This window comes from Hippopotamus amphibius, chromosome 1 (genome assembly GCF_030028045.1).
Source record: "Hippopotamus amphibius kiboko isolate mHipAmp2 chromosome 1, mHipAmp2.hap2, whole genome shotgun sequence".
NCBI classification, from domain to species: Eukaryota; Metazoa; Chordata; class Mammalia; order Artiodactyla; family Hippopotamidae; genus Hippopotamus; species Hippopotamus amphibius.
In genome coordinates, this window is record NC_080186.1 from 44,556,308 (window position 1) to 44,580,351 (window position 24,044).

Genomic DNA, 24,044 nt, shown 5'->3' on the forward strand with positions numbered 1-24,044 from the left:
AGCCAATAAAATAAATTTATTTTTAAAAAATTAATTAATTAAAAAAAAAAAAAGCAGATGAAGGTGGTTTCTTTTCTGACTTCTTGGTGCATTGGGTAGGAAGGTTCATTCCCTAAAGCCCTTTAACATCCCAGTGGGGAAGTGTGAATGTGTGGGTGGCAACCCCATGCGGCAGCGGACTCCAGGGAGAGATGCCCCTGGGCTCCCTCATCACTCTGACCACTTTGGGCTGCTCATGCCTCATTCAGCCAGCCTGCGTGTGGCCGGCAGCTGTGCAGGCAGCAAGCGACTCAGGGTGCTGGAACGCACCGGTACAGGTGAGTTAACCTCTCAGAGCCTCAGTTTCCTCACCTATAAAATGGGGCTAACAATAACTATACCACTTGGGGGGCGGCGCAAGATTTAAAGGAGATTGTAGATGTTGAGATTATGTAGTGAATTGTTCAGCCCACAAAGGCGATGGAGCTCTTGTCAATGATCTGGTTTATTTCTTTTTATCACCTCCACTGGCTTTCCTGCTGGGACTTTGCAGGAGAGCTGGGTTGCCTTCCTGCTGGAATGGGAGGGGCTGGGGGCAAGTGGGCAAGGAATGTGGCTCAGATGGGAAAAGCTTTTGGGTCCCCTGAGGCGCTATGGGGTGGCCAGGGCTGATGGGGCACTGTGTGGAGGAGGCTCAGGAGGAGCCAAAGGGGCTGCAGGGAGAACACACCTGCAAGAACACACATGCCATCGGGTCCAACCCTCACATTTCATAAGTGGGGAAGCTGAGGCCGGAGAAGGCCTGGGCTTTTCACACTCCCAAAGCAGCCTCAGCAAAGCTTATATTACCCCTGAGACCCAGTCACAGAGCAGAATTGCAGCTTAAGAGGCTCAGGGAATCGTAAAATAGCCTTAGAGTCACAGAACAGAATCTCCAATTCTAGGAGAGTATCTTAGAATCTTAAAGCACACAATTTAAAAGTATTTACACCCAAACGGCTCAATGTTAGGACCATAGATTCACAGATTCTTTCCAACATTGAAATCCTAGAGAAAATCTTAAACTTAGAAAATTATAGACGCTTCAAATCATAGAATCTAATCCTGGCACCAGGAGTGGCAAATGCCTGTCCCTTCCCCTGCAGCAGTGCAGGAATCCTCTGTTCCCACCTCTGACATATGGCCATTCTGCCCTCTTGAATGCTCTCAGCGACCGGGGACTCCGTCAGCTGTGCCGGCTGGAGGCTGGACACGTTCCTTCCTCTTGAACAGGGAGGGAAATAAGTTCTCAACAGGAGATCCCCACTTCGTACAAATGGATTTTTCACCCCTCCTTGTTCTCTGGCTCTGGTCGGAAAGATTCCCAGGGAAGTGGAAAGGAGCCAAGAGCGACCACAAAATGACTTTAACCAGCAGACAGGCTGGTAACGGGTTTCGGTGGGAAAAAGGCAGGAGAGGGGCGATTAATTCCAACTTGCTATGCGATAAAGGAAATTAAGGCATAATACAGAAGAGGCAGCAGTTCTATTAACCTGTGTGGAATACCAATTACTCAGGCTTCTCAAAATTGCTGGAAATAGAGAGAAAACCCCCAAAGAGAATGTGATTGTGGCCCAGGGCTCATCTGGATCAGGCTGTTTGTTTGCCCTGGCACCCTAATGATGCGAATGAAGGAAAATTCCCTGTTTCCTGGGAGATGGCTATGCCAGAGGCGGGGACAAAAGTCAGGCCCACGCATTGCCCCTGGACCGCTTGGCAAGTTCTCAGGGTGGAGGGGGTCCTCGGCCCACTTAGGGGAGAGTTCGGTGCAGTCGGGGTCCAGCGCACACCCTTAATCCTGTGTTCTGGGAGGGAGCCTGGGAGGGAGCCTGGGAGGGCCAAGCTTCTGATGAGCTCTGTTCCAACTGTAAAAATCTCAACTCTCCACTTCTGGAAGCTGAAAGAATCAAGTAGGGGGCCTACTGTGTGCCAAGTACCCTGCTAGGTGCTGGAAAGCCCTGCTGTTAGGCAAGACCTTCAGAGGTGGCCGCATCTCAGGTGCTGGTCCTGCTGGGCTGGGGCCCAGGGCTCTGGCCTAGACAGCCCACCTCTCTGCTGCCAGCCAAGGGGCAGGCAGTGTGGGCAGAGCTAGTGGCCATGGGCCACAGCTCAGTGCCTCCGGCCAGGGGCCCAGCAGGACTTCTCTGAGGCCTCCTGGCCAGAGCTGGGCAGAAGGAGACAGTCGTGGTGGTGGGAGGTGAGCTGAGAGAGGGAGTGGGGCAGGTGCCCGGCAGAGCCTCACATCCCACTGGTATCCTGGCCTAGACCCCTGCCACTTCTCAGAACCCCTCAGACAGGGGTTCGTCGCTCCGGGGCTCTGAGCCAGCACAGTTATCCCAACAAGACAGGTCCCACCGCAGCTCTGCTGGAAGGGAAGCCACCTCTGAAACAGCCTGCTCGGTGAGCTCGCCCACCACCCATGACAACTTCACCCTCTTCAGCCTTTTCTGCAAGTGGACGTTTTCTCCCAGGACAGAGATTTGGAAGATGCTAGTCTGCAGCCTGCTGTGGCCCTCCTCCCCGCAAGGGGCAGGTTAAGGAACCAGGCCCCGCATCCTGGCTTGGCTCCTTACTAGCTGTGTGACCTCAGGCAGGTTACTTGATCTATTGGAGCCTCTGTTTCCCTCATCTAAAACTGTGATGCGAAATCCTGCCTTGCAGATTAGTTGCTTGTAAGATAACATATCAGTGCCTGACACAGCGATGCAAGTTCATCTCAACGTATCTTTTTCGCTTTCCCACCCGCAGGCTCTGTACCTAGTAGGCCCTCAGAAAGTTTTTGTTACAATTACTAAAGGGCATCAGGAGGCCTGGCCTCTGTCATCCCGGGCCTCCCGGTTCTCCCTAACATGGTTTCTCCGCGTACAAGGTAGAAGGGCTGTTCCTTGGAGAAAAAGGTCCAGGTAGAGTCATGGCTCAGCAACCGGCTGAGCTCACAGGACAAGCTATTTCAGAAGTGGTGTCCCCCACTAACCCCTCCGTGATCATAACCCTGAGTGGGGCAGAGCCAAGGCTGGCCCACCGAGGCAGACAGGCAGCGAGGTCCAGCCACCAGCGCACCCTTCCAGCTCCATCCATGGACCCACAGAGAGCCAGGGTCCTCGGGGGGGGGTCTCCTCTCCATTCTTGGGTGCAGGCCCGAGCCCAGGGGGAGCTGCATGGGGGAGGGAAGGGGAGCGGAGCTGGAAGGTGCCCATTTCTGGGTGAATGGTCAGCCTGTCCAAGGTCGAGCCCATGTGAGGCCAGGGTGTCTGGTGGGCACATCTTCCTCATTCTTTGAGGCTCCCCCACTATACTGGAAAGTCTTCTGTGGAATCCAAGGCCTGTTCTGGCCACAGCCTCATCACCCCTGGTGCTGTCACTCAACTACCCTTCCCCACCAGACTGGCAGCCCATCGGAGGCAGGGTAAGATCTACATGGTGGGCACCAAGGGGACGCTTAGGGAATGGATGCTGGATGAATGAATGATGAATGAATGAATGAAAGAACGTGTTGAATCTTGAAGCTCGGGTCTTTTTTATCTACACAGAACTTACAGCCCAAGATACAAACCGCCTTTACCATCCGGCATTCTGCACACAAAACAATAATCATTAAAACATTACTTTAAAAATCCTTCATTCATGCATAATGACCCGGAGCTTCAGGGGATCCCAAGTTCTCTCCAGCTGACTGGCACCCCCACCTCCCTCCCCTCAGGTACAGGAACCAGCTCTCTGTTCCCTTTCTCCCTTTTCAAAGACACAGTACCAAGAAGCACAGAGCCAGGGGCCAGGAGGCCTGCATTCTGGTCCCAGCTGCTGTGTGGCCTTGAGCAAGCCACTCACCATCTCTGGACCTTAGTGTCACCACCTGTTGGATCAGAGGCGGGTCCCACTGCTCTCTGAGCCCTGTTCCTGCTCTAGTTCACCATCACAAGCCACAGGTGAGAGACTGGAGCCGGAAGACAGTAAGTGCCAGCACCTAGCACCAAGGCAAATAGTTCTGGGGTGAGGTTCACAGTCTGCAAGGCTGAGGAGGGCACCAGCCTCCATCCAGGTTCACCTCCTACCTGCTCCTCAGGGAACGCTGGGGACACGTGGCCCTGATCATAGTTGACAGCAGCCCCTGGGTCAGGTCCTCATCTGTCTACCACACCTTGAAGTTTACAAAGCTCTTTGCATGTGTCTGCTTATTTAGTTCTTACAACACCCATGAGGCTCAGAGAGGGACAGGATGGGCCCAGGCCACACAGCAAGTCAGTGACCATCCACTGGCCCAGTGTTCTGCCCTAACACCACCACCCTGGGCCAGACCAGTGGCCAGGCTGCCTCCTCCACACAATAAGAAGGATACAGGATCTGCAGTGCAAGTCCTAACCTTGCCCCCTGAGCAACCCTGAGAAATGGGAGCAGTACCCTCTCAAGAACCTCTCTGAGCCTCCAGGAAAATCCAATAGCATAAAAGAAGCCAAAGCTGTGAAGAGAGCACTGCACAGGGGGCCCCAGAGCTGGGGCTCTGGTCCTGGCCTCTCCACACACCGGTTCAGTGCTTGGGCAGGCCTGGGTCTCCCCATCTGTCAAACAGGGGATAAGAATTCCGCCCTGCCGGCCTCCTGCTGGCCAGCTGTGCGCTTGCCGAACCTACACCCGTCCCACCTGTGCACGGCCCGCCTGCCTTCTGCGAGTGTCACCTCAGCCAGGAGGAGTGGAGGGGCTGCCCCCTCTCTGCACGCAGTCCAGCCTGACTCACGGCCCCCATAGGCAAGGCCTGGGCACGGCCGCGTGCTTGGGCACACAGGCAGACCCTCGGGCGCACGCATACAGCACGTGCACACGCAGACGGGCACATGTGCCCACAAACACACACTGGCCGCTTGCACAGATGTGCACCACACTCTGAACACACACACACACACCACTCTGTGCACACGCCGCAGCACACGGGCCACACACCCACACATGCACAGGTGGCTTCACATGACACACACACTACAGATAAACACGCATAGATGTGCCTGCCTCTCCTGCGACAGCCAGATGGTGGGAACCCCAGAGGGCTGCCATTTAATGCTCTAATTAATTTTTAAAAAGTCTATGTACCCAGAGCCTGGGTTTGTTCCAAATGTTCTAGGCATGGCCCAGTCTGAAACCAAGGAGGGAAGCAGATCTTAGGGGAAAGGACTGTGGGGCCAGGGAAGGGGAGGGCCTCCCACTGCCCAGGAGAGCCTGCATCCTCACCTGGAGGGCTGATACCTAGCCTAGTAAGGGGGAGGGGGTCTGGATTCAAGAGTCGTCTGCCCAGATGTGGTCCTGATCCTGGTTCTAAGAGCATCCCATAACCCAGGACAGGGAGAGACCCCTCACAGCATCCCTGGCAGAGTTGTCTGGTCCTGCCTGCACACGTTGGTGCCTGCAGAGGCCGCTGGGGCTCCTGTCAGAATGCACTGCAGGGGAAGGTGTTTACAGACACCAGGGTGGGCTCTGGGGCTCACCTCCAGATCCCAGCTCAACCTTTACGAGCCCTACTGTGTGACTCCAAGGCACTGTCAGAGACACAATGCAAAAAGCCAGCGCAGTCTAGCAGGTGAGATGGATGAGGTGGGAAGATGATGGGCCAGCCCAAAGGGACTTGCAATGCTCCCTGCCTTCCCATTTACATGCCTCCAGAGACGGGGAGCTCACTATATGTCCAGGCAGCCTGCTCTGACTGGACCAGAGCCCATCCTCACCCAGGTCCCCCAGTGAACCCGGCCGTTTTCTGGGTCATGGTCCCTGGTGGCTCAGGCTGGCAGGAACCACGCAGCACTCACCCTCCAGGCCTTTCCTCTGCCTTTTCCGGGGGCATGTTCTTTGCTGCTGAGTGTTTGGGAAAACGCAGCAATAAATTTACCGCCTCACTTATGAGTAATTTGCTGTCAGGAGCTCTGCGTAAGCAGAGGGCTGAATTAACAAGGCTTAATTAACATTAATGTTGTGACAGATTTCAACTGAGTCGGGAAATCCCCCAACCTCGCAGCCCAGGCCCTCGCCTGCCGCTTCCCGGCTCTCGTGGGAGGTGAGAGGCCCAGGGAGAGCGCTCAGAGCCACTGATGGATGTGACCGGGGCTGCCTCTTTCCCAGGATTAGGAGGAATTTGGGATCTGGGGGCTGAAGGTTTGCAGATCAGCACAGGAAGCCGGGAGCCTCTGAAACACCAATTCCCAAGGAGCTTGCAGGCTAAGCCCTTCGTCCCTGTCTGGCTCAGTGACAAATGCATGGGCCTCAGAGCCTGAGAGACCAGAGTTCGAATCTGCCACTCTCATGCTGAGGGGTTTTGGGCAAGTCACTCCCCCTCTCTGTGACTCACCATTCCCGTCAGCAAAGGAACAAGACAAACCCCCCTCACAGAGCTGTCAGAGGATTCCTGAGGCCACGCGTGGAGAGCAGCTGTGCTCCAAGGTCTTCACTTCCTCCCCCCCGGCACGAGCATAAGAACAGACGTCACTGAGTAATTACCATGTGATGCACTCATCATGTCATTTAACCCTCCTAATAGCCCTTCGAGGCAGAAACCACTAGAACCCCATTGAACAGATGAGGAAACCAAGGCACTGAGACGGGAGCTGATTTGCCCAAGGTCACACAAATAGTCGTGGCGGGGGGGGGGCACTGAGGGGACCACAGCCACCCACAACGCTCCCTGAGGGCCCCTGGAAGGATCTAAAGAGCCAAGGCGAGGGGAGAGGTCAGACGGGGGGGCGGGCCATGCAGGGGTGGGCAGAGGGCCTGGCCCTGCTGGTGGAATCAATTTGTGAGTGAGGGAGGAAGGGGAGAAAGCGCGCCCTTTGGTCCCATCAGAGAGGTACCTGGTTTTCAACCACTAAGACTCTATGAAGCTGCTCCCCAAGGGCCCAGCCTGTGTCAGGCTCTGGGGAAGAGACAAACCCAGCAGAAGGTGCACCCCCTGCTCTCAGGATTGATTCCCCCTTCTACTCCTCTCAGCTTTCCCCCAGGGCACATAGCCCAGCCCTGGCATGGGGCAGGCACACTGTCATTTATCATTAATGATTGCCATTATCAATATTAATGTGGAGGACACCTCTGATCAGACCCAACTTTAAGGAGCAGCAGGAAGGAGGCCCAGCTCGCACCTACCCATCCTGACACCTCGGGCCCCCAGCCATCACCCTGCACACGTCTTAGTTCACGGAACAGGACAGGCCATGTTAAGGTCCTGGGGCTCCTCCCTGGAGCACACCCAGGGGGACAGGAGGAGCTCTGGGCCTCAGGTCCCCAGGGCTCACCTGAGGAGCTACCCAGTTGGAGCCTTGGTGTCAAGGACACGTCTGGGAACAGTGTAGGAAGGAGGGAGGGGACAGTGTGCGGTGCAGGGTCAGATCTACCTCCAGAGTGTGACCCTCCTCGGCCCCGCCAAGCCCCACAAAACCCCCAAGTCCTGCCCCAGGAGGCCCCCCCCGCACCCCCCAGGTTCACCCCCTACTTCCTGACTCAGATACTAGCCACATGACCCTAGGGAGACTTCTCATTACCTCTGCCTCATGTCTCTCCTCTGCACAATGAGAGACAAAAACAGTACCTATCTTATGGGGCTGATGTGCGGGTTGAGGGAGGTACCGCCTGGCACTGAGCGGCAACTCAACAAACGATGGCTATGATACAGACCCCTCAGAGGTTAGAGGAAACCAGCCCTGTCAGGTGCCACCAAGGAGCTGGGTGGGCTCAGGGGTCCTCCGGTCTCTACAGGGCTGCTCTCAGACAACAGGATCAGCCAGGGGCTTCTGTGCAGCCCCTGTGACAGGCCTGGGACCCACAGGGCCTCTCGGGATAGAATCAGAGAGAACTCTGTGTTTGGAAATAAAAAGAACTGCCTTATAAAGAAGTGAGGTCTCTGTCCCAGGAGGTGTGCAAGCAAGAGATCCATCCATGTATTCAAGCACTCACTGGGCCCTCCCCTGTGCTGGACCCGCTGTCGGGCACCGGGAGTTGGGAGAGAGAGCACGAGACCCAGCCCTGTCTGCAGAAACCCACGAGCTGGAAGAGCCAGATACTGAAGGTGCCAAATCGACCCCGGGCCAAGCCTGCCCACCCTTGTACATGTGTCAGAGCCTGGAGGAAAAGAAAAGGCCCTTGGGCATGAAGGGGGCTTGGGGAACACCCGGGGCCGCTCAGTGCATGTGCTCTGGCCCTGCTGACGTGAGGTTGGGCCCACCAGCTCCGAGCCCCTCGTGGCCCCGTGACCCTGAGGGCCTCCCAGTGCCCACGCTCCCCTTGCCCTGGTTCACCTTGACCACGGCTCAGTGCCAGCCCCCAAAGTCCCCGCCCACCCCAACACCCAGTGAGGGGTGAATAGGAGGTGTCCTTGGAGGGAGGGTCCTGCTGGCAGCAGGGCGTGGCGTAGAGAGGGGTGGCTATCTCTGCTTGGACAGGCGCAAGGGCATGGCCCGTCCCAGGCAGGTGGTGGGCTCACCCCTTGCCCACTTCCCTGCCCCACCGCATCCATAACCCTCCCCCAACAACGGTTCCCGGGGAGCAGGCTCCAGGGAAGCCCAGCAGCCAGACCACCAGCTGCTGCCCCCTCCCCACACAAACCCTGGCCACAAAGCACCCTCCCCCAGCTCTGCCCGCCTGCGGTGACAGCCTCTTGGCACTGGCTTTCCCCTTCCCTCCATCTGTCAGGAATCGGTGCAGACAGCCGGTGAGAACCACGAGAGGAAGTAGCGACGCTGCCTGGACCCCTCCCCTCCCCCCACCTCCCCAGCACCCTCCCCCCACCCTGCGTCCCCGCGCTCCGCACCCCTCTCTGTGTCTTCCTTTCCCTTGCATCTGTCTCCATCTTTTCCTACCGATTAAGACATTGACAAAGTGGAAGCGGGGAGGGGAGGGGAGGAGACGCAGCCAGCCAGGGTCCCCCGCCTACCGGTCACCACCACACACCGCGGCCACAGCACGGCCACCCACCCATCGGTCTTCATCCCTTACATTCTCCCCAAACGTTAAGGAGTCAGAATCCTCTTGGTGGTGGGCTCCGTGTCCCCATCTGTACAACTGGTACGGCAAAGCCGGCTGAGCCTGCCTCCCAAGGGATACTAGGAGCCTGGAGGCGATACATGGAAAGGGCCCTGTAAACCATAGAACCCTGTACAAGCCACATGGCCTGTGCGCCCAGCCTCTTCCTATCTGATGCGGGAATAAAGATCTCAGGGCTGCCCTCCTCGTGGGAGTCGTGAGGCCAGAATGGGACACGAACAGAGAGAAAAACACCTTGAAGAATAGAAAGGGCAGCAGGAAGGCAAAGGCAGGGCCGTCCAGGTAACGATCCTCACCTTATTGATGTGAGGTAAGCGGGGCACAGCTGGGGAAACCGAGGCCCAGGGAGAGCCGTCACACAGCTGTGTCAGAGGCAGGGCCAGAACAAAGGCCAGGCCTCCTGGATGTGTCCACACCAGCACCCCAACCAGGATGCTCAGCCCTGGCTCCTCCAGACCTTCCAAGGGGCCCTGTGTCTCCTTGCGTTCTCCCAAAACGTGGGGAAGAAATCAGCTTTTTCCTCTTTTTCGAGTGATCCCTGCCCAACGGGCGACAGGACCCAGAGGTAACCGGGAAGCCCTGCGGCCGAGCCAGGGGAGCGGCGGCTGGGGTTGGCAGGGTGCAGGCCGAGTGTCCCAATGAACATGAGGCTTTCCATTTTAAAACTGGGGCGGTTCCAAGCAAACCAGGGCAAGCTTGTCGCCCTGCGTGGGAGCAGGTGCTTGGTGATGCCAAAGGGCTCGCAAACGTGGGGGTGGGCCTTTTCACCGAAGAGAAAGCAAAACTCCTGTCCCCTTGATTCCGGCGAAGCTTGGCCCAAGGCCCCAGAGGCCCCGTGGGGGGAGGACGTTCTGGTCTAGCTGCCGTCTGAGGGTCCTGTGAAGCCATGTCTGACCCCAAGCTCAGCAGAGATACGCCCAAGGAAAAGGGGAGGGAGGTCTGGGTCCTCCAACACTTTCACTGCCAAGGAAGTTTGCGGTTCAGAGAAGCCAACTGCCCAAGGTCACATACTGAGTCGGGCAGCCGAGGCCTGCTTTTCCGTCTGTAGATCCTCCCCAGGTCCTGGCAGGGCACTGGCACGGAGTAGGCCTGCACTGAATGCTGGCACTCAGACTTGAAGGCTCCAGTCCACACCAGGCGCTTCTCTGGGGCTCAAAGAAACACCCACGCACAGGCGGGCACATGGCTCAGGAGGGTGCAGCACGAGAAGCAGAAACACAGCCTGGGGTGGGAGGGGCACTGGGCGTATGAAAAGTCAGGGAGCCCTGCCAGCTCTCCTCCCCTCCCCACTCCTCCACAGGCCCTGGCCAGGGCCCCTGCCCCATTCTCCTGAGGCCCGTGGTCTGGTGTCAACTGCAGACTCTTAATCAGACCATCCAGATGCAGAGTGGAAAGGATGGAGATGGAGGGAAACACAGGGACGGGGGAGCCCAGAGGAGACCTTGACCCAGCCAGGGTGGGAAGGCTCCCTGGAAAATGGAGACTCTGGAGGCAAAGTGGGTTTGGACAAGCAGAGGAGGGGCCTTTCAGGCAGCGGGTCCCACATGTGAGAGTGTGATGACGTCTCTGTGACATCAGTCACATGTGGGGTGTGGCTGGAGCACAGAGCCTTGGGGTTTGGGGGTGGGGCAAGTGAATGGTGAGGTCGGGCTGGAGAGATGCCAGGTATATATTGGGTGTTGAAAGGCCCTGAATGTCAGCAAGTGGACTATCCTGTGAGTGGTGGACGTCCCTGTAGGACGTTGAACAAGGGCAGGGCAAGGCTCTGAGTGTTTGAGGGCACTCAGCTGCAGAGCGGAGAATGGACGGGGGCGGAGAACAGAGACGAGGTTGGTGCTGCTGCTGTGGTCCAGGGAGGCTGCAGTGGGATGGGGAAAGGGCCTGGACTGGCAAGTGGGAGGGGAGGATCAGGCCTTGGTAGCTGTTAGACATAAGGGAGACAGGGGCTGGGATGACTCCTAACCAAGGCCGATGTGGTGTCCACGCTGTGGACTGGTCTCAGGGCAGAAGAGGTCCATGCACAGCCCCCCATGCCCGTGGGCCCGTGGGCCCGTCTGGGCACTGCCACCTTGCTGACCTGGAGACAAGCTGTCTGCAGAGGTGTCATCTTTACCGCTGGGCACGGCACATCTATCTTCAGCCCCCACTTCCTTGGGAGGTAGGTCACAGTTACAGAAGGCAGCCAGTGTTTATAGAGCCCCAGAGTGTGCAGCCCACCAGGCCCCAAGAAGCAGTGGCCCGAGAGGGGACAGGCCTTACCCAAGGCCACACAACCTGTCCACTGTCACAGGCCAGGAGGGGACACTGAGCAGGCTTGGGGTGAAGGTAGGGAGCAGTGTCTGTGAGCAGAGGCCCCAGAAACAGAGCTGAGACCTGGGTAGGGCAGGAGAGTCACAGGAGGCAGATTTGAGATCGAAAGGAAGGCAGATTTTCTAACAGGAAGGGATGTCCAGGGACAGAAAAAGGTATCCGTTTGCTTAGTGAGCTCCCTGTCCCTGGAGGTATTCAAGCAGATACCCCCCACCCCACCTACAGCTCCGGGGCTGCTGAGGGAATTCCTGCATTGGGGTGGGGGTGGGGCGCCTGCTTTGGCCAAACGAGGATGATGCTCCAGCCCCAAGAGCCACAGCTCACTTACTCACTCAGCACACATTCACCCAGGCTTGCTCTGTGCCGGGCCGGGGACATCAGGCACCAGGGGCCAGTGGAGCAGAGCAAGGGAAACCCCCGCGCGCAATCTTCCCCATCCCACCCGGCGGGGAGAGGCCACGGCTGGGCAGGGGGCAGAGGAGGGAGGCCCGGCTGCCCGCACGCCGCGTCACAGGTCTAAGGGACCGAGCTCCTTTATGTTACTGGGCATATTTGGGGCACAGGGCCAAGGGCTGGGCAGGGTCACACACAACAGAACCTCCTCCTGCACCCCACCCCTCCTGGAGGTCCCCAAGGCTCTGGGCTCATTTCCTAATGAGGTCCCTAGAAGGACTTTTCCTAATTAAATTAGGACAGTGAGTTATGGCCTGGGGCCACCAGGAAGAAGCAAGGACAAAGGAGACTTCTGGGGGGCTCCCGAGCCCCTCCCATTCCACCCAGCAGTGCAGCATCCCCGCACGGGAGGGGATACCTAAAGGCCAGACGGGAGATGGAAGTTCAGAGAAAGAGGTCAAAATAAGCCAAGCAAATCTTGAATTGAGCACTGATACAACCAGGAGCTACCCTTAGAACTTTTCATAAATAAACTCACACAATCCTCCAACCACCTAGCGGGTTAGGTGTCGATGGCTCCACTTTAGAGACGAGACAAGTGCTCAGAGAGGTGAAGTAACTTGCCTAGGGTCCCACAGCTAGGAAGTGGTGAAGTATAGACTCGACCCCAGGCAGGCTGGTGAGAGGCCCACAGTGAAGTCACTCACGGAAGAGGCGACGCCTGCAGGAGCGGTCAGAGGCAGGGGACGTCTTCACGACCATGGCTCCCACCTGGCCGCACAGCAGGCAGCACTTTAGAGTCAGACCTGGCCAGGGGTCAGGGAATCTGAATCTCAAAAGCTGTCCAAAGTGACTCAAACTCCTGATCCAGTCCTCACAGGTGGGGAAAATGAGGCCCAGGGAGGCACAAAGACTTGCCCAAGTCTGCAAGTCAGAGACAAGGTGAGGCTACCTGGCTCCTGGTGTGGCTGGGCTGAGAGCCTGGGGAGGACCGGCTCTCAACGGGCCAACAGTGACAAGGGTTCTGCTCCCAGGGAGAGAACTCAGTGCAGAATTTGCAAGTGTGGGAGAGGCCAAAGGCCAGGGGGAGGGAGGGCGAGGGGTCTGGGAGAAGGGGTGGCAGAGAGAACAGGGGTTCCGCCCACACAGCTGGCAGGCCTCTGGGCCCAGTTCCCTGTGTAGGCAGAACTGGCTGGCTCTGCAGGACCCAGTGAGGCTGCAGACACTGTACCCAGACGAGGAACTTCCCATTACCTGCATGTTCAGGTTTGAGGCACTTGCCCCAGGCCTCCGACTAGGACGTGGAAGGACTGCAGTGGAAACCCAAGTCCAGCTGACACTCCAGGCCATGTGCATCCCTTGTCCCTATACCCCTAAGAAGCAGGCAGTTGTGTAGGTGGGGGAAGGAAAAAGGGGGGAGACATGAGGGCATTACATATGCAGCAGATATAAAGCCTGGGGCTACAGGTATTAAAGAATCAGCCTGGTCAGATACAACAGAAAAACAGGCGGAAACCCCTGAATGGATGTAATAAACAGTTGGTTCCGGCTTTGCACGTACGGTTTAGGCCACGTCCCCTGTGTGATGGGTTGGATTTCACAGTCCCTGCTCCCTGCTCTGGGCCTCCCGGGCCTCAAGGAACAGGGGCAGCTCCTTGGACATCCACACCTGGGGCCTGGTCATGGTGGAGCTCCTGTGAATTTCCTGGGTCTCAGGGGAAAACAAAAGAATCCCAGAGACTTGGGGCTAAGAGGGGCCTGGAGATGCCCTACTCCCAATGAGCAGGGACCCAAGAGAGGCAGGGGCCAGCTGATGGCCATTTGGCAAGGCAGGAGCAGGCGTGGAGCTGAGATGGGCCTGGTCTCCAGGCCATGGCGTTTATATCAACCTCAGCCCTTTGGGTGGGGGTGGGTGGGTACACACAGTGGGCTGCAGGCTGAGGTTTAGAGGGAGCAGGCTGGGAACAGAGACTGCTGGCACCTTTCCAACTACAAATAATTCCCTGCCACAAACAGCCCGGTGGGGGGCTTTGGCTTTGCCTTGGCTGGGCGGCCTTGGCCAGCGTGGGAGGAAAAGCGTCACCTCGTCCCTGCAGCCTCTGTGCGTCCAGAACAGTCACCTCCCTCTCTGGTGCACACCCCCTCCCTGAGCACACGCACGTGTGCTGGTGCACATAGCTGAGAGATGGCTCTGAGGGTGATGGGGGCGGCAGATGGCAGCTCAGGGTCCAGGAAGTGGAGAGGGAGGGAGGGCAGGAAGAATGCTGGCCTGAATATCCCTGGATTCACGCCACCAGGAAAGCCCACCATTGGCTTCCAGCTATTCACTCCAGCAGCCTAACCTGGGCCAATGGGCCCTTCCTGCCTCTCATCAGCTGCTAACTCTCGGATGTTAAACCAGACCCATTGGTGAACCAAGGCCCCCTCCTAGATAACTAACTGTGCCAGGCCCGGATGGTTAACCAGCTCTCCTTGCTTCTCTCTGCTTAACCAGCTCCCCCACGTCACCCAGGAAGCAGCCACCCTGGGGTCCCCAGTGCTGATGGCAACAGGTGAGATGATTCCTACGGTTCCTCCCAGCTGGAGAAGCTGCTGTTCTCCCAGGCAGCCAAGTCCTCCCAACTGGCCAGCTGACCTACATCTCTCCTGCTGCTATTTCAGCAACTGCCCTCTTGTTGTGTCCTTGGTGGAGAGGGAGGGAAGCTGCTGACCGTCCCTTCTTCTTGGCAGGGATCACAGGTTCGGGAAGGGGAAAAGGGATTCTTGTTTCAGGGCCAGGTCTGGGCAGAACACTTTACATCAGCCTGCACACCTCTGAGAGGTGGGCTCATTATCCCCACTTCAGAGACCGAGGACCTAAAGCTCTGAATATAAGACCCGTACCAGGGACCCTGGCTAGTGGGTCACAGGGCTGGTGGCCTGACTCCATTTTTCTCCATCACTCCATTTCATTGAACCCAATCATGGGCACAGGAAGAAGGCAGAAGGGAAAGTGGCCCAAGGAACCTGGGCCTTGGGGCTGAGTTCTGGAAGTGGACCCTAAAAAGCCTAGCTACCCTCCACCCACAAAGCCAGCTACACTCCCAGCAACCCTCACCAGGTAGTAAGGAGCTCGAGGGCCACAGGTCCCCCTCCCCCAGGCCAGGACTGGCCCTGAGCCCAGCTCCAGGGAGAAGAAATCTGCTCAGAGTACTGGTTACAGTGCAGATGGAGCAAGGACCAATGGGTAAAGGGGCGATGAAGTTGAGAGAGGGAGAGCTCCTCACCCACGGTCACACAGCAAGTTAGGGGCAGGGGCAGAACAACTTGTATAAAGCTGTGGAGAAGACAGAGTCTACAGATATCTTGAGGAAATGAAGACCGGTTGTGTTCCCTCTTGTTTTCTTCAGTGGGGGTGGGGAGTTCTTGGGCCAGAACACAGCTGTCCTTTCTCCTTGCTTTGTTTTGTGCGGCGTGGATCTGGCTATTTTGTCTGCTCTGTGAGGCCGGGGTGAGGTGGCCCTGTGCTCAAGAAAGAGGGAGGTCCGGCAGGCCACCAGCCTGGCTGGGAAGGGCCATGGGGAGTCAGGGGGTGTTGTGAGATAGGAAAACATCTCCTGAGGGAGAGCTACAAGGTGATGGTGAAAACACACATGCGCAGCCATGCCTTTCCTAGGAATCTCTCTTAAGGGAAGAGCCAGACAAATGCACAAAGGTGTGGTGCTGACATTCACCCCAGCACTGTGTAGAACAGGAAAAAAACCCAACCAACTAAACACATGTTTGCCAACAGGAGACTGTGTCATTAAATCAGGGAAGAGTCATGCAATGGAATACTATCTAGCCCTTTAAAATGATAAAACAATAATATGTACCCTTTAAAATGATAATATGTCAATATCCTATTGACACGGAAAGATGTGCATGATGTGGAGAGAAAACAAATGGCATAACACATGCTCACTTTGAAAAAAAAAAAAACCCAACCAGAAACACACATGTTCGTGCACACCAGCTCCCATGCAGAGGATGCAAGAACATCTCCGGGAGGACAGGCAGCTCCCGTGTGGTGTTGCCAAGGAGGCCTCTTACCTTCCTCTTTTCCCTTTTCTGAATTGTCTGTGTGTTTTCTTTTCTTTTAAATTACAAGTATGAAATTCCCTTTATATAATCAGAAAAACTCACTTCCATTGGAAAAATAAATGAAATCAACTGAAGTGAGTTTCAGCTTCAGCATTACCAGTAACAGGCTGTGTGGCTCCAGGCAAGCCCCCTGCCCTCGCTGAGCCTCGCTTTCTTCATCAGGAAAATGGGGAAGATAACGAACTCCTGCACCTCCTTCCTCCCAGAGCAGCTGCAAGGCACTGCTGGAGAAGGCCATCTTGTGGTTCTAACAGGCTGAGAGGGCCAGAAACTGAAATAGTCTCCAGAGTGGCTGGGGTAAAGTCCCTCGTGGTACCTTAAGGCTGGGGCGGGGACCACATGGCCATTCCCGTGGATTCCCAGACGGGCAGACCTCGGGGAGGCTTTGGGCTGCCATGTCCAAGGTGCAGGTGTGGGGAGGCCGTGAGGGGTCATGGGAACTGTGCGGACCTAGGAGCCCCATGGCCCTGCCTCTCTGGGTGACTCTCCTCGTCACTAGAGGGTGTTCCAAGGGGCCTGATAATAAGCTGGGTTCTGTGCCCCCAAAGCAGCTGGCTTGCGGGCACCTAGCCGGGCCCTGCCAGGGACAGAGAGGTCAGACCAGGTGCAGGGGGATGAGGGAGCTCACAGTCGGGCCCCCTCCTGCGCCACACCAGCCGAGGAGCTCTTCCTGGGGCCTGTGACATACACCAGCTTGTGAGAGGAGCCGTGGCGAGCACGACTGGTGATTTAAAATGCTGCCTGGGGCCCAGCTCATGCTTGGGGGCACCCAGGGGCCAGAGCTGCCCAGGAGGGAGCCGCTATACCCACTGGCAGGGGCTGGCAAAGACGGATGCCTGGGGTACCTAGAAAGGAAGGGTGGCCGCAGCACACGCCCATGCCACTCCCACTGTGGCCGTGACTGGGATATGTGAACGTGTATTTCTTCCTTCCGCCTGCGTCACAATGCGGCCGGACAGGCACGGCCCAGTCCTGCCGCTGACCCGCCAACCTGCCGGGGGAGAGTGACTTTGCCCCTCAGAGCCTCGGCTCTTCCTCTGTGAAGTGCCGTGATGATGCTTCCAGGTGTCGGCGGAGGGAGGTCTTGCATGAGAAAGTCCACGGCGGCAAGCACGCTCATGAACTCTTACTATAGTTAACGATATTATTTTAGATGAGTTCCCAGCAATCTGGGGGTGGGCAGCAGGCCCCAGCCAGGGGCAGGGTGTACCTGCAGTCCCCGTGGGGTAGCCCCAAGCCATTTCTGTGTGCAGGAGCCAGTGCCCGCCTGCAGCCTGAGAACTCCTTGCTCCCTGGTCCAGCAGGAAAGGGAGAGGGCGGGTGGGGCGGCAGCAGGTGTTGGGAGCGTACTGGTCCCACCCAGGAACTGAGGACACCCTAGTTCTGAGAATGGGTCCCTGCTGACACCTGGAGCTGATGTCCAGCCACCAGGACCTCGGTTTCACCTTCTGAAGCCTAGGGCTGGGAAGCTCCCAAGTTTGCAGGGTAAGCACTGAGAAGTCCGTGTGCCCAAGCCCTGTGTGACCCCAGGTCACTGGTGCCCTCAGGGCTTCAGGTGATCCAGCTCACAAGAGAGGGCTGATTATGGTCCCTAAAGGATGCCCAGCTCCCCTCTCCAGCCTCAAGGACCCCTCAGGGCCTTCTCCGAGGCCCCTAGGTCCCCCACATCCAACCGATATCAGCTTCTTACCCTCAAAAATCAGTGACATTTCCTCAGTCCATTCATTCATTCACACACCAGCCCTCAAATGCCTCGGCCCTGGGCCAGGCCCTGTGATCCCCCACCTCGGACACTGCCCAGCAACCACGAGCTCCTATGATGGGCTATCACAAGAGTGTACAAAGCCATGGGCATCCAGACACAGAAGAGGTTAGATCACACCAGGAAGACAGGGAAGGCTTCACAGAGGTGCTAATGAGCTGGGTTTTGAAGGATGGGTAGGAGCCAGGGAAGGACAATCCAAGCAGAAGACAAATACGTATGAAGACCTAAAGTCAGTGAATCGCATGGGGGTCAGAGAACTGAAGCCCACATTTTGGATGACTTGGGCTCTTGGCCTTTTCTGGGGAAGGATGGTAAATTGGAAATGACACTCCTGGAGGTCACCTGCATCAGCAACATATCACTGGGTCCTCAGTTTCCCTATCTGTACAATGGAAACAGTAATCACCACCCCACAAGCAATGGCCAAGGAAGGCCCTCAGAAACTGTGGAGGATCATACTCATGTCAGGGGCTGCTGAACAAGGGGACCCTTATGTTGGGGCTCCGTGCAGTCTCCAGAGAAGAGGGTCTCTCCCAAACAGAAACCTGTAGCCCAGGGAGGCATCACTGGACACTGCAACCCTTCACCCTCTTCTTCCGTGCCACCTGAGCCCCAGGCCCTCTGACTCCAACAGGATAGACAGAGCTCGGAGAAGAAGAGCCTGAGAAAAAGTCCAGGCTCCAGACTGGACAGGCCTGGGTCAAATCCTGGCTCTAGCACTTAAACATCATGACATCAGCCAAGTCACTTCTCTTTGAGCCTCAGTTTCATCATCCTTAAAAAGGGAACAATAAGAAAACAGCCCTCACAGGGTTGTGAGTAGCAAAGTGAACAAATGCAGATTGTCCAACATGGTGCCAGGCATGGGGATGAGTAGCCGGTATGTGTTATCAGTAATTCCCGCGAGGGAGCTATTATTTTGGAATCCCTCATGCTCAGTACAAGGCTGGCAGAGCAGACAATGTGAAGAAGGAGGATCTGAGACCAAGGGAAGAACAGCAACATGTTGTGGGAGCTCAAGGACTGGGGGGCAAGAGGACAAGAGGTCAGGGAAGGCCACCTGGGGGAGGTGGCACCTCCACCAGGACTACAAAGACAGGGTGATCTGGGCACGGGGGCAACTGCAGGGCAGGTGTGACCAGTGCTGCTTAGATCCAGGCCCCTGAGGCTGGCTGCAAAGCCCCCAAAGCAGGGCCCCACAGCCTCCCCTAGGCCCAGGACTCGCTTCCTGGGGGTGGTGCTGGCCTGGCAGTCTGACCACTGATCCTGGAAGGAGACTTCCACTTGGTTCCAGCCCTGAAGGGTGGCACAAATAAGTCCACACCCTCCTGCTCCATCAGCCCTCTGGGTCCTCCTCCTCACGCCTCACCCTCTCCCTGGGGGCACCTTTCTGGCTTCACCTGCTGCTGCTATTTCCCCAAGGAGGGAAAACTGTTACGTCAGCTGCCTGCAGACAACTGAGAGGACTAAGCCAGCCAGCCCTGAGGCCTACTGCACTCAGAACCCCTAGCAGGCCTGAGAAAGCCCAGGGGGTTCCCAGGTGGGAACTAGGTCCCAGGAGAGCTCGTGGGGAGGCCCATGGGAGAGTCTTCAGCAAACACTCCCAAGACCTGCCGGGGCCAGCCATGGAGACACCAATCTGGCCCTAGGGAAAGGAGAAGCTTGGGCCCTGCGGGGCAGAGCCTTGGGGGCTGTAGAGCCTCCCCCCACTCCTGGCACAGACAGGTCTGGAAACCAGCCTTGGGTCAGGCACATGGCCTGAGAGAAGGCTTCCTCTGCCCCTCCCAGGGCCCCGGCCACTCATTCACTGAGACCAACCAGGCCTGTTTGATGCATTTTGTCCCTCAGGCCCTCCCCAGGGCCTTTCTCCACTCCCAGGTCCATCTCAGGGCCAGATGGCCTGGGGGCCACCTCCACTGTGGCTGGGCAACCCTCTGGCAGGGTGGGGGGTGGGGGCGCCTTTGGATCTCTGGCCAAGCAAATGGGGGCAGAAGAAGCAGAGGGGTCTTGGCAAACAGGTACCTAGAGACTTGTGCAGGGGGGTCTTGGCAAACAGGTATCTAGAGACTTCGGTGAAACTCCTCCTCCAGGAACGGACAGACCCACTGCCATTCACTGAGCACCTACTGCTTCCCAGAAACATTATCTCACTTAGCCCTCACAACTTCTCTGGGAGGGAGAGACTATCATCACCTCTAAGGACATTCAGCCATAGGTCACACTTGGGATAGAAAACCAGGAGTATCTGATTCAAGGCGACATTGGGTTATTCCAACATAGCTCTCTAAGTTCCCTCTTTTGACTTCTGTATCTAAGCCCTGGGGAAAGAGGGTAGCAGGGAGGACTTTCTGGAGGAGGTGATACCTGCACTGATGAGTCTAAGATGAGAGAAGGTAGCCAGGTGAGGGAGCAGAAAGTGTTCCACACAGATGGAACAGCACGTGCAAAGGCCCAGCAGTGAGAATCAGTAGGAAGGCCAGACTGTGACAGAAGTTTGGTGTCACAGGTTCATAGGAAGAGCAGGAAGGGACTGGAGGGCAGTGGGTAGCAGAAGCTGGTCACAGAGGGCCAAATACAGAGGAGTCTAAGCTTGACCCTATCCTATGGGTACATGGGAGCTTCACAAGGACTCTGAATGGTGGAGCTGGAGGGTCAGATGAGGAAACCACGGTTCAGAGAGAGGAGCACTGTCTGCTAGATAAGTCCATCCCGAAAAGGACACAAAGCGGGGCCTGGGGTCAGGGGTGTGAGAATGGTCTAGGCCAGGCGGCGCACTGAAGACCAGATGCAGGCTGCAGCCCCAGCTGGGAGCTGTGGCCAAGCTTTAATTATTTACAAGGCTGCTTCCCAGCAGGCCTCAGCACTCCTGCAGCCTGGCCTTGCCAGCTAATGAACTCTCGGCCATGGGAGACCTCACCGCGGCCACTCTTTATTAAACCTGGAATGGAGGGGAGATGGGGGCTGGGAGAACAGGGCAGCCTAAAGAAGCCTGACCAGGTAGAGGGAACTGAAACTGAGCACACAATGGGTCCACCTGTCTACGCAGCCATCCACACAGAGAAGCACGGAGGTCTTCCCAGAGCTAGACGCAGGGCTGGGGGGTGGGGGGGTGGAGGCTGATGTCCCCTTAAGATGTGGAAAAAGACGCTTGGGAGGACTTGCCTGAGGTTGCCAGCTAGTGCTTGATGCAGCACAGGTTCCACAGTTGGGTGCCTGCATTCACACCCCAGCAGTTTCAGTTTCAATTAAAAATCATACACCCTTGGGCCTGTTACTTAACCCCTCTGTGCCTTTGTAAAATGAGGATAACGCAGGTAACTTCACAGACTCACCTCATTTTATAGACTCGAACACAAGGGGATGCGTGTAGAATCTCAGCCCAACTCCTGGTCCACAGCAAGTGCTCAGTGCGTGTTCATTGTTGTTGCTGTGGCTACTCTGGGAGCAGAGGGCTGGCTGGAGACCAGAACCCCTGTCTCTGACCCAAGACACTAAAGAGCAACAGGAAACTGAGGCCAAGGCGCCAGCTGGCCTACGTGACCCAGGTGCAGCCAGGAACCCCACCCCTTCCCCTGGCTGCGCTGCCACTGGGCTTCCAGACCCTTCCTCCACTTTGAAGGCCCTTTGAGCTGGGAACTGAAGCCCCATGAGCCTTTCCCTTCCCCATCCTGCCAGCTCTATCTGTGTCTCCAAAAGGCCAAGTCCCATCCGCTGTGGCTAAGTTTCAGCACTTAGAAGTTCTTAGTTTGAGTTCCAGCTCCAACCCTGAGGAACTGTGTGACTTTGGGGGGAGTCCTTTCACCTCTCTGAACCCCAGTTCTTCCTCTATAATGTGAGGACCGCATTACCTATTTTTAAATGGTAAGCCCTGAGGGAATGCCATTAGTTACCATCTTTCAAGGCCTGCCTTAGCTGTCTTTTCCTCCAGAAAGCCTTCCTTGGCTTCCTCTACATACATGCTCCCTTCCCCCAACCTCCATCGTCTCTCAGAATTCATGGTCTGCATTCTACCCCTTTAGGAGCTTGAACTCATTTTGCCTCAAACAGACATCACTTTCAAATTGCAATCCCCATTTTCCAAGCCGAGAGGTACAGAGGTGGGGTGGCTGAGGCCCTCTCACAGGGTGGAAGGGTTGGAGTGGCCACATACAAGACGGGGAGGCTGCTCAGGGAGGCTGGTTCCAAGAAATGCAGTTTGGGCAGATGGCCCAGATGGGAAAGGAAAGGGTAACCAAAGACCATTTTCCAACACCTGGCCACATACAACCACCCAAAGCTCCCACCTCTTTCTTCAAGATTTTTCTTTGTGGCTCCTATGCGTTCCTTTCTAAAGACCTCAGTGGTGTGAACACTCACCCATTCCCTTCTCTTCACCAGGTCCATGTGAAGACTTTCTATGTGTACAACCTATGGTGGAGGAACATACCCTTATTTGGCAGACGAGGAAAGAAGCCCCGAAAAGTCCAGTGTTTAGCACTGATACCTGATACTACCAGCAAAGCCCTCAACATCAGTTGCTTTTGTTCACTAACTCTCTGCCTGTGACCGACTCCACCCCATCCAACTCAGAATGAAAGCAGGAGCCCACAGTGGCCATCAGATTGGCCCTGGTCCCATCTGGGATCACCCAGTCACCCCCTATTTCACTCCTCCATCTTGCCCAGAGCCTTGCATGGAGATGAAAAGCACCCAGATCACCCTCCTGGGTCCTTGTGCAGCACACTCCCTCCACAGCAGACAGTGCCCCTGAGCTAGGAGACAGGCGGACACCCTGACCAAGTTCTGTCACTCTCAGCTATGTGACCTTGGGCAAATCATTCAACTTCTCTGAGCCAGAGTCCTTATCTATAAACGGGGATGACAAGAAACACTTCTGCTCTTCACAGACACCCTCACAAAACTGTTGTTATACAGAGCCAGGGAGATAAGGTAAAACCAGCCCACTTCCCGGCCTCATCCTCACACTCCCATTGTAAGGGAATCACAGGAGAACAACTCCCAGAGAGGAGACACACTATCATATTTTACCGTGGCCCAGGCATTTTCAGAATTTCCATAGCATTGGGAAATGGTTAGGGTCATAATTAGGCTAAGAACTCTGGAGTCAGATGCTTAAATTTAAGCTCCTACTTAGCAGCTCAATAGCTGTGGGGTAAGTTGATCTCTCAGTGCCTCCGTTTTGTTTGCTTGTTTGGGGGGTTGTGTGTGTATGTAAAATAGGACTGTTCTGAAGCTTACAGGAGTTTACATAAAAAAAGCACTTACCACAGTGGCTGGCACATAGCTAACAGTCAGCACATGTTAGTTGCATCACTTTCAATTACATGTCTAGAACTGGTCTTCAAAACCAGGGCAGGAATCATTAGCCCAAGTGGTCAGGAGAGGAAACCAGACAGGAGGGAAAGATGCACTCAGGGCCAAATCTGGACTGGTCTGAGAATGAACCTGGAGGCTGACTGGCAAACCTCGGGGAGAAAAAACACCAAACTAGAACTCAACAGACAATGCCTGTCCAAGCGGTCCCTCTACCCCTCTTGCCACTGTGTGGAGCTGTGGGCCTGTCCACCTGTTGCCCTCCTTCTGTAGAACCTGCACTCCCTGGCTTGCCGGCTGGGCCTGTTCCCCAGAGTTCCCCAGTGCCTGGCATACAGAAGGCGCGCAGTAACGATGAATGAATGACCGCCTGCGTCTGTTTATAGAGTTTTGTTTTTCTGTTCCTGGGACTATACCCCTTCCACTGTAGCAACTGCTGGCTAACTCGCCTCACGTCCCGCAGACATCAGAAACCTCGTGCACCTCAAAGCAGTCGTGCACACACGCAGCAAAGGCGGCAGGCTACCTGCACGTGACCAGGGGTTCACACGTGGCCTTGGGATCCTCACGCCCCTTCCAGGAAACAAACTCTTCCTTCTGGCCCCCTCCTTCCTGCTCTGCCCCATGACTCATGTCTGAGTCTGGCTGGCAGGAGAGCACAGTCGGCCAACCAGGGTGGCACAAGAAATGTCTTCACCGTGACTAGGCAGAAAAGCAGCGGGCGCCAGCGCCCCGCCCGTACCTACCACCCAGGGGATGCGCGGGGGTGTGGCCAAGGCGGGGCCAGGGCAGGGCCCCAAAGCCTGGGGCGCCAGAAAACTGCACACCCGCCGGCTCCACGATTGGCCCGCTCTGGCCACAGGGACCTATGGGGTGGTCCTCGCACAGCCAATCAGGGGCCCCGGGGAGCCCATTCATTCACAAAAGCCAGCAGGAAAAGGAACTAGTCTAGGCCCAGAGTTGCGTGGAACTTTTAAACACGCGCGCAGTCTGTGGGGCCAAGGCAGGAGTCTCGGAGGGCCTGATCTCAGAAAGCTGCACGCGTGCAGGGGCTGTCGCGTCGCCGCCCACAGTTCCGGCCCAGCAACCTGGGTGTGGTGTGCCCTCCTCCCGG

The 24,044-nt window shown here is 56.4% G+C and overlaps 1 protein-coding gene across 8 annotated transcripts in view; it reads right to left on the reverse strand.

Moving 5' to 3' along the window:
* Window positions 1-24,044, reverse strand: part of LRP8 (LDL receptor related protein 8) — a 76,033-nt gene that overhangs the window by 50,685 nt on the left and 1,304 nt on the right. The gene's annotated exons all lie outside the window — the stretch shown is intronic.